The following is a 9,122-nucleotide window of genomic DNA, read 5'->3' on the forward strand; positions in this document are numbered from 1 at the left end:
ATTAGAAATCATGTTCATATAAAAGTACAACACCTAGATATCATGTTTGTAGGATTTCTGCGTTTCTCTATGTCTATAAAAGTGTTCTAAAGTCGACAAATGCATAGAAAGCATGCCTATAGGAGGTTTAATCGCCTCAAGTCTAAAATCAGTAATAATGCCTTACCAGTTGCAGAACTTATGATCTTTTGCTAAAACTCGCCTTTCTTTTAATAACTGACAACTTTCTTAAATCAGTACGTATTCAGTTTAATTCATTATTTCTGAAATCAGTAGATATCATGCCTATAGGACCCTCGTCCAACACTTAGGCAAACCGTAGGATAAATTTTATAAATTGAATCAGATTTTATTAGCTACAACCAGTAGGCAGGTCTGATTCGGGCTTCTTATCTGAACTATGTAATAAATCAGTCTGCCTCAACCTTTTAAGTTTAATTAGACCTTAAACAGTACGTGCAAGACATGCTAAATTATGTGCTTCTCTGTTTAAAGGAGGTGTATTTGAGCCTTTTATTTGTTTATATGCTTTCCCCAAGCTTGCTATATGTGTTTTGCCTGTCGCCTTAGTATTTTTACCTTTTGAAACCACAAATAAGCCCAACATCTCCTCCCTTTAGGATTAGTAGTCCCAAGTACCTCCGGGACTGATAGGATTGGGGCGGGTAATAGCATGCAACAAGTAAACGAGACCCTTCCGCGCTTTAATACCTTAACGGGGTGGGAAAGGGTAGATAAGGATATGATGACCACGCGATAACATCACGTGTAGCCCCTCACTGAGGAGTGATTACCGGATGTTGTGTGGGGTGATCCATATTATTAATAAACCTAGGACCCCCTTTCCCTTTGTTCTTTGTTTCTTTTAAATCTTTTAAAACCATTTCTTCTAAGAATATCCCTCTCGTTCTTTCTAACTTCGCTTATTTGTAATCATTATGTGAAAATCCCCTCTTCTTTGAAGCTTTTACTTGCCTGTGTGTTACTTGTATCTAAAGTCACAACAATAGTTTGGCCGGGAACCACATTAGTGGATCCTGAGGGGTGCCTAACACCTTCCCCTTGGGATAATTTCAAGCCCTTACCCAATCTCTGGCGACTTAAATCATTAGGTGTCCTAATGCACTTAAATCATTAGGTGGCGACTCTTCAATTCAAAAAACCCAATTCCCAAAAGGGAACGAGTTGTCTTCCCAAATGTCATAAACCCGATTTCGCGAGAAAAAGGGGGCGCGATAGGGATCGGGCTGCACGCCGCAACAGGAGAAATAAGGGTGAATGTGATTGTCTGGTGGGATCGGGTTGCATGTCGCAACAAGGAGTAATAAGGGTGGAGAGGTGGGATCGGGTTGCACGCCCCAACAAGAGGAATAAGGGTGATATATTGAGGAGTAATAAGGGTGGACTAGTGGGATCGGGTTGCACGACGCGGCAAGGAGTAATAAGGGTGAATATTTATACCTTTATTGATTGTATGGTGGGATCGGGATGCGCGCTGCATCAATTGTTGTTTATGTATTCATTTACGCTAAGGCTCATTATTGTGGTGTTGAACTCCCTTAAGGATTGGTTATAGCTGAGTATTGGTAGAAGACTGGGTTCCGTATTTATTTAATGCAAGTTACTATTATATTTTATTCTGTATTTCCTTTCTGTTTTAGTATCAACTGTTGCAGGTTATATATGTTGTTATTCCCCACCGTAGCCTCGTCACTACCTCATCGAGGTTAGGCTCGGCACTTACTAGTACATGGGGTCGGTTGTATTCATACTACACTTTGCACTTCCTGTGCAGATTTCGGAGCTAGTGGCTGATCGAGAGGTTGGTTGCTGTCACTGCATTCAGGAGACCCAAGGTAGTCCTGCAGGAGTCCGCAGGCCCTGGCATCCCCTCCTATCTTTACTTCATTTTTTTTTTACTTTCTCCGAGACAGATGTATTTTCTTTCAAACTATTACTTATAGTATTCATAGACTGTTCATGAGGTGTGACTCCAGTTTCTGGGTGGTATTTACTTTTATTTTCGTTAATAGTATAACAGTAATTAGTTAAATCATGCACTTTCGCTTTTATTTCTGCTGATTTAGTTTTATTAGACTTTAATTATAAATTAACAAAGGAAAAATGTGTAAAATTCTGTAACGTTGGCTTGCCTAGCGAGTGCAATGTTAGGCGCCATCACGGTCCCGATGGTGGGAAATTCGAGTCGTGACACCATTAAAGGTCGTGATGGCACCGAACTGTCATGACCCAAAAATCCACTGGTAGTGATGGCACCTAACCCAACCCGCTAGGTAAGCCAACTATATTATCCAATTCCAATAATATTTAATATGACAATTTAAATAAGATAAATTATCTATATCTTATACTTTTCTCAAGGACTGGTAATACAAATCATGAGCTTCTAAGAATAGAATTTACAAGGTTGATATGAAGTAAATACATCTTCTGTTTGAAAAGTACATAAACAGAGCTTATATAAATCAACGTACCATGAACAAGAGGTAGGTACAAGCGGAATGCAGGTACATCTTCAAATCCAGCTCCCATCGAACAAATCAACCTCGGCAGCTAGCATCTAGACGCAGTGTGCAGAAGTGCAGTATCAGTACAACTGACCCCATATACTGGTAAGTAACAAACTTAATCTTAGGTTGAAAGTAGTAACGAGCTGGAATATGATCGTGTTCAACACCGGAAGCCAACAACAATTCATAACAACGTAGAGCATATAAACAAGGAAGTAACTCATATATTAAAGTGCTCAGGTTTCACAATTTTTCCGAAAATTGTTCCGCTTTAAAGAATATCAGTAAAACCCAAATCTTTTACCGAAATCATCGAAAAAGAGATAGTTTGAAATCTATAATTTTTCCAAAAATTCCTTTCCACAATAAACAAGATGTTTCATTTTCTTACAAGATAGCAAGTGTGAAATACCTTTCTATGCCCACATATCAATGTGTGTAAAAAGTCATGAATGACTTGATACCGTACAACATGAGAAAAAATGCATCTTTATGCCTGTATATCATGTATGCATGCCAATGCCATGTATTTCAGAGATGAAACATGTACTCACACTCTCAGAGTACTCTGTCTCACACTTTCCACTCATCATGCTCAACCACTCGGTACTGTATATGGCCTATTTGGCTTAGGAAAGATCCATCCCGGGATATATATATCATTGACCATCAGTCACTCAGTACCGAGGAAGGCCAATCTGTCCCCATCGAGAAGATCCATCTCTAGATATATAAATGCTTCAGACAAGATCCATGTCCAGGGAAGATCCATCCCTCAATATAATCAATCGCTCTCACTGGGGGTGTGTACAGACTCTGGAGGGGCTCCTACAGCCCAAGCGCTATCATATGCCAGTTCCAAGCATAAATCAATATAACATGCTGCAGCGTGAAGCCCGATCCCATAATTGTCACTCATAATCAGGCTCTCAGCCTCACTTAGTCATCAATCTCTCCAGTCTCACTCACGGGCTCATAATGTCATGAAACTAGCCCGACAACAATGATATGATGTATCAATAAACAACAACTGAGACTGAGATATGATATGAATGCATGAATATGACTGACTACGAAATATCAATGAAATCAGTGAGATGATAGCAAGAAACGACCACTATGGGTCCTAACTATATCAGCAAACATGATATCTAGCATGATTGACAACTCAGTTACTTTATCCCATGGTGAAAACACACATATCAACCAAATAGGGCCACTAAACAGTACCATGAAAACAACAGAGTCACAATTCACATAATGCATGACCACAAGCCCGTCACCTAGCATGTGCGTCACCTCGTCATCAATCACATAGCACGTAATTCTGGGTTTCATACCCTCAACACTAAGTTTAGAATTGTTACTTACCTCCAACAAGCCAATTCCAATACCGAGCAAGCCAAGCGATGCTCTAAGAATGCCATCACGCGCGTACCGACCTCCGAATGGCTCAAAACTTGCCAAAAGCAACTCAAATACATCAAATAAAGCCCAAGGAAACAATTCCAAACGATAAAGATCGAATCCATAATCAAAATCCAAAATCGGCCAAAAGTCACACCCGGGCCCACGCCTCGGAACCCGAAAAAACTCATTAAATCCGATAACCCATTCGATTATGAGTCCAAACATACTATTTTTACTCAATTTTGACTCCAAATCGATGTTCAAAACACAAAAATTCATATTATGAAATTTTAGGCAAAAATTCCCAATTTCTATTTAAAATTCATCAACCAAAGCTAAAATCGAAGATAGATTCATGGAATATAACCAAAACCGAGTATAGAACACTTACCCCAATTCATATGGTTAAAATTTCTCAAAATATCGCCCGAATCCGAGCTTGGAAATGTTAAAATGAAGACAAAATCACGAACCCTTGTATTTATCATCCTGCCCAGCACTTCCGCTTCTGCGGACACTTAATCGCATCTGCGGTGTCGCAGAAGCGACCAACATTACGCTTCTGTGGTAAAACACTAAAGTTGGGCCTCCACTTCTGCGGTCCTTTCCATGCATCTGCGCAAGCACAGGTGCAGAACAGCCCATCGCACCTGCGCAAATATCCGCTTTTGCGCCTATCACCCCGCTTCTGCGACCACGTAGGTGCGGGAGAATCTTCGCACCTGCGATTACAACTCACCTGACCAAACTTCGCTTTTGCGCGCCCCTGCGATCAAAGCTCCGCAGGTGCAATTACACCAGCAGAGTTCACCTTCAGCTATCACTCAACTCCATCTTTCAATCCGATAACCGTCTGAAATCAGCCTGAGCTCCGCAGGACCTAAATCAAACATACAAACATGTCCCATAACATAATACGGACATATTCGAGGCCTCAAAACACACGTAACAACATCAAAATGACGAATCACACCTCAACTTGAGTCAATGAACTTTGAAACTTCAAACTTCCACAAACGATGCCGAAACCTATCAAATCACGTTCGATTGACCTCAAATTTTGCACACAAGTCACATTTGACATTACGGGCCTGCTACAACTTTCGGATTCGGAATCCGACCCTGATATCAAAAATTCCACTCCCAGTCAAACTTTCCAAAAATTCTAACTTTCGCCATTTCAAGCCAAATTCCACTACGGACCTCCAAATACAAATCCGGACGAGCTCCTAAGTCCAAAATCACCCAACGGAGCTAACAGAACCATCAGAAATTCAATCCGAGGTCAAATACTAAAAAGTCAAACTTGGTCAAACCTTTCCAATTTAAAGCTTCTAGCTGAGAATCATTCTTCCAAATAAATTTCGAATAACCTGAAAACCAAAACCGACGATTCACATAAGTCATACTACATTATACAGAGCTGCTCATGTCTTTAAACAACCGAGCAAAGTGTAAATGCTCAAAACATCCCATCGGGTCGTTACATCCTCCCCTACATAAACACACATTCATCCTCGAATGTGCCCAGAGTTGTTCTCAAAGCCATCAATCGCAGTGTAACCTTACCATGCACATACCCAAGGGAGATCCCACGTCACCTTATCCCATATAGGTCTGATAACACAACATAACTGAAATTTCAAAATTCAACCATAAACCTTAGAACCAAATTTTTCACACCCGAAATTTTCTATAAGATCAGAATCTCGTATCTACACACTGTACAAGTTTGAACAAGCTGTAATCATAACCCAAGATGTAATCATATGATATACCGCATAACTCAAATACTCATAGCGATAATTTCTAATCATAGTAGCTGCTCAAAATAAACCAATACCAGTAATAAACCTCATATCAAACAAAGCCTCGCTCTAATACTTTTGTACACTGCCAATGATGTAAGAAACACGCAGACTCATAACCATTCATCAGATCAACCAGTTTTAGAACTCCCCTCCTTTGATAGGAACTATAGCAAATTCCTATGCCGATCAGTAATAATATCCTTCCAAATATTCCGTAATCAGATCCGATAGCACTCATTCTAGGTCCGATGACCTCATCTCATCTGACATAATCACTCTAGTGACATGCCACCAATACAATCTAAAGCTAGCACCCGTACAACCCGTGCACCAGTAAGCAACAACCCAAATGTACTCAATCATGGAAAATGACTCAAATGAGAGAACTGCTTCGCAAGCTCAGCAAGTACCACCACAACGCAATGCTTAAACTCCATCACACACCATATAACCATAACACACGAATCTAACACAAAGGTTCATACCTCAACATAACTCCTCTACGATCCATGACCCATCCAAACGATGGTCCATATTATATACCTCGAGCCACCCTGCTCAAAATCAATAACCACGCAAAATTCGACATCAAGCACCCAAAGTGCATTACCATAACCACGGAGAGCAAATAACACAATACCACAATCCGGAAAGAATATAGCCAACGCGCAATCAATCATGCATTACCCAAATACTCATCTCACTCAAAAATCCGCTATAAAGCCCAAATAGAACTGCACCATATGTGCATATGACCAACGAATCACAACTCCTCGTAGCATAGAAGAGTAACTCACAGATCACTTCAGAACACGAATAAGCTCAATAACAATCGAATGGCACATCCCTCAATAATAGCAGTATGGAGCCAACCAATCCGGCTCGATGTAGAATACACACCCTAATTGAGCCTACCAATGGGCCCCCAAATCAACTCTAGTCATCCACAAATAGATAAATAACCCTCCGAAAGTCCATAATGACTTAATCATAACACATATTATCATCTGGCTAACTTCAACCACAACTTTATAGTCCACAACCATAAAACAATCTGTTCCTGGAAACTCCAATCTCCAAATCCATAGAACACACGAATAACCATATCTGATCCCAACTCCATCGCTGAATGCCGAACACATCTCTCATACACGATCATCCACGAGAAATACTTCTAAAATTCTCCCATGCCATATAGCAAAATTTGAATAGCTGTAGTCGATCAACTAGGAGAGTGTCGCAATACCAATAAAGCATCCATAAATCAAAATACATTGCCCCTTCTGAAATGTATACTCTCATCATGCTATAACAAATAGTGATATCATTTACCTAGTCATCTGAAACCGTCCATGCTGCCTAAGAATTTTATGATCTTCCCTTCAAAACTGAAATGTGACCTCGCTTATGCAAATCTCCATCCCACACAACACATCACATATACCGTGCCATCATATGAAAAAAAATACGAGAACTTTATAATCAACTCCGAGTCACAAGCAACTACGTACTCAATTAGCCAAGAACTTTTCATTGGATTTCATCCGGAGAAAATCACCATACATCACATGCTCCTCACGCTAGTAGGAAATATACTCCTTGAACCGTGGTAGAAACCATTGAGAATATCTTGAAACCCCTTTGCACATAACCAAGTAAACAGAACTAAATCTCTCTAACTCAACCAAGCCACGCAGGTCACCAAAAACCCAAGAGTATTACCACGAAACACCTGTAGAGACTAGCCACATCATAAGTACCCAAAGAATCGATTATATCCATTACTGTGCTGATCCAGCCTACTACCAAGCTGTCTTATTTCTCTGAGTTCCTTCCGAATTACCCTTAATTTGCCACTTCTCCTTGCCAGAACATCACAATCCTTACCCAAAGCTCGCCACAAGAGATACTAGCATCAAACTGCACCGCCCTAAGGCCCATAAGCCGCTGTATTCCCTCTTAAGCACCCCAAAAGTACAAAAACCGAGACACCCACTCTGAAAAGACCTTTTGTGGGCCTAAAGTTGTTCCCTTCCCCTTCCTAATACTGAAATGCATAATCCATAAGGATATAGAAATGCCACAACTCTCGACACCATCCAATAAAAAATCTCAGACCCTAGCCATATACAAATCTTGAAAATTTCCAATTGCTACATTTAAATCTTGAATTCATTAGAACCATTCTTGAGAGTCTTCCACTCTGCTTGGATCTCAATTAAACCGACCAAATGAACCGAAAGACTCGTGCCCCATTTGTACACAAAACCCTAAGAAGTAATCCACACCTCTAAGAAACCGAGTGAACCCCTACTCCTAGCACGCTACATCCGCCACGGATAACAAACTCGATTCATTCCATGATCCCCATATACCCATTGAGCATAATACAAACCGTATCCAGAAATTCCTTTACTCGAGTCATCCTCGATCTCAACCTCTTCAAATCATAACTTTTTTACAAGTATACCTCAAACCGAAACCAATACAACACATAACCATGAAATAAACTTATCAATCGCAAACTCCGCCACTTGGCTCAAAGCCGTAGATCAAAATACACATAACTTCCAGAATATCGCAGTGAGATTCAACTAAATCCTCCATAAGCTCATGTAACACAGACCATCTAACATCTCAAATCATCTACGAATCTCGCATTCTCCATTATAACAGTCAAGATAACTCTCATAAGAGATCCACACTCAGATATCAAGACATATAATTTACTGGTAAAAGAGAACTAGCTACAAAACAACATAGAGATCACATAATCTCAAGACACCCCGTAGGAAATAACCCACATGCTTAGCCTCAAACTTACATCTTTGTATACCCTTCCACAGTCACAACCACTATTACTTAATCTTCCTGATACTGAACCCATCGACAAGACATGAGAATCTAATTCGTTCCACAATTAACCCACATGAAAGATCTTCTGATACACTCATAACTCGAGACTATGCATCCCATTAATACAGAAATCAAGCACCCGATAGTCCTTTCTACACCTCAAGCAGACCTTCCTTGTCACATTCAAGCCATATGAACACATCTCGCAGTCACATCATACTCATCACGTAGCCATCCAGCCACAAATTCTACTAATAGGGACACTACCAGACATATAAAACGTGCTCACACAATCAACACCTCTGTGCTCAAGCTACAGTCAAAACCCGGCCTCAACTCCTCCAAACTGGCCCTTTATCAGCATACTGAAATCACACCTCCCACCTCATCCATGGAATCACAAGCCGTCGATGCACAGCTGATACCGAGCGCTCACGTGCGCATACAAATACGTGGAAGGAATTCAAAGAGTTACGCTTCAAGCTGAATCAATTTCGCATGATAAGGAAAGAGA

Source organism: Nicotiana attenuata, unplaced genomic scaffold (genome assembly GCF_001879085.1).
Source record: "Nicotiana attenuata strain UT unplaced genomic scaffold, NIATTr2, whole genome shotgun sequence".
Lineage (NCBI taxonomy): Eukaryota > Viridiplantae > Streptophyta > Magnoliopsida > Solanales > Solanaceae > Nicotiana > Nicotiana attenuata.